Below are 1,468 nucleotides of genomic sequence, written 5' to 3' on the forward strand. Positions count from 1 at the left end.
TTACCCGTTGCAACCATGGTAGTCCTAGATACTACCATCAAAAGTTGATAGGGCAGACATTTGAAAGATCTGTCGTCGGTACAAGACCATACGATCTGCATGTTATCTAGAGTTCAACCAATGTAACGATCTAGCGATCGCTTGGTTTTAGCCTAATAAAAGCACACGTTCCAAAAGGTCCGTGTTTTAATTGCATGTATTAGCTCTAGAATTACCACAGTTATCCAAGTAACTGTTAACGATCTAAGGAACCATAACTGATATAATGAGCCTTTTGCGGTTTCACTTTTAATTCGTGTGTACTTAGACATGCATGGCTTAATCTTTGAGACAAGCATATAACTACTGGCAGGATCAACCAGAATAATGTTATTTTTTTGTTTTTACTTATACATATACGTATAAGTTTTTATATATACAAATTTAATTAACATGACATTTTAATATATTTTTGAATAAAATATATATAAATAGATATGCATCAAACGAATATGGCCATCTTTATATGGCGTTTCATGTTCGTTAATTTTATATTGACATATTTATATTATTATAACTATTTTATATCTATACAATTATACATAATTCGTTCAAAAATATTTTTTTATGATCGCTTAACTTAATATTATATCACACAGTGTTCAATTCCATATACCGGAATGAGCACTTTTGTTTTGATGATAACTATATAATTTATCTACTTGTATAGGCTAATACATATGAACAATTTCAACATACATATTAGTGTGATAATATATTAAGAAAAACATACCATAAATAAAATGCAACATAAATATGTTTTTTACAAAACATAAACAGCTACATTTTTCTCGATGTACCTTATACCTTTCCATCGAGTTCGGTTAAATAAATAATCTGAGACTTCACGATAAATGGAAACTAATTAGTATATATTGATTAAAACTCAATATACCTTGGCAATATTTCACACATTTATCAATTGGGTATCGCAGCCAAGTGCACGATGGCAACAAATTACGATGTAGGTAATATGACTCAACACTATAATTGAGCATTAATGATATCTACTTATGATTATATGTATAAACCATATAATGTGATGAGCATCAACTGCTCACCATGTATAGGTTTTTTGACACAATCTCTATAAAACCGATCTTTTTTTTAAAGGCTACCACCAACCTATATATTATCATGTACTAAATTAATAATACAATCATATAACTTCATTATTCTTTGCCCCATACATATATAATCTATGCCGGCAAGGCAACACTCCACAATCATATGAAATTACTTTTTAAATTTTTTTTTCATATGACTTGCCTTGCGCGACACCACTCCACTATATAGGTTTTTTGACACCGATTCTATAAATCTGACATTTTTACCAAAGGCTACCACCAACCTTTATATTATCATGTACTAATTTAATAATACATTCATATAACTTCATTATTCTTTGCCCCATACATATATAATCTAT

The 1,468-nt window shown here is 29.6% G+C and overlaps 1 non-coding gene across 1 annotated transcript in view; it reads right to left on the reverse strand.

Moving 5' to 3' along the window:
• Positions 1-365, reverse strand: part of LOC115483155 — a 1,995-nt gene extending 1,630 nt beyond the window's left edge. The window contains exon 1 of the ribosomal RNA XR_003944270.1: positions 1-365. This exon is cut by the window's left edge and continues 1,630 nt beyond it. This is a non-coding gene — a ribosomal RNA (small subunit ribosomal RNA).
• Between the last annotated feature and the right edge of the window lie 1,103 nt (positions 366-1,468).

The sequence above is a fragment of the Drosophila hydei genome, unplaced genomic scaffold (assembly GCF_003285905.1).
Source record: "Drosophila hydei strain 15085-1641.00,03,60 unplaced genomic scaffold, DhydRS2 tig00000511-arrow-arrow-pilon, whole genome shotgun sequence".
Classification (NCBI taxonomy): domain Eukaryota; kingdom Metazoa; phylum Arthropoda; class Insecta; order Diptera; family Drosophilidae; genus Drosophila; species Drosophila hydei.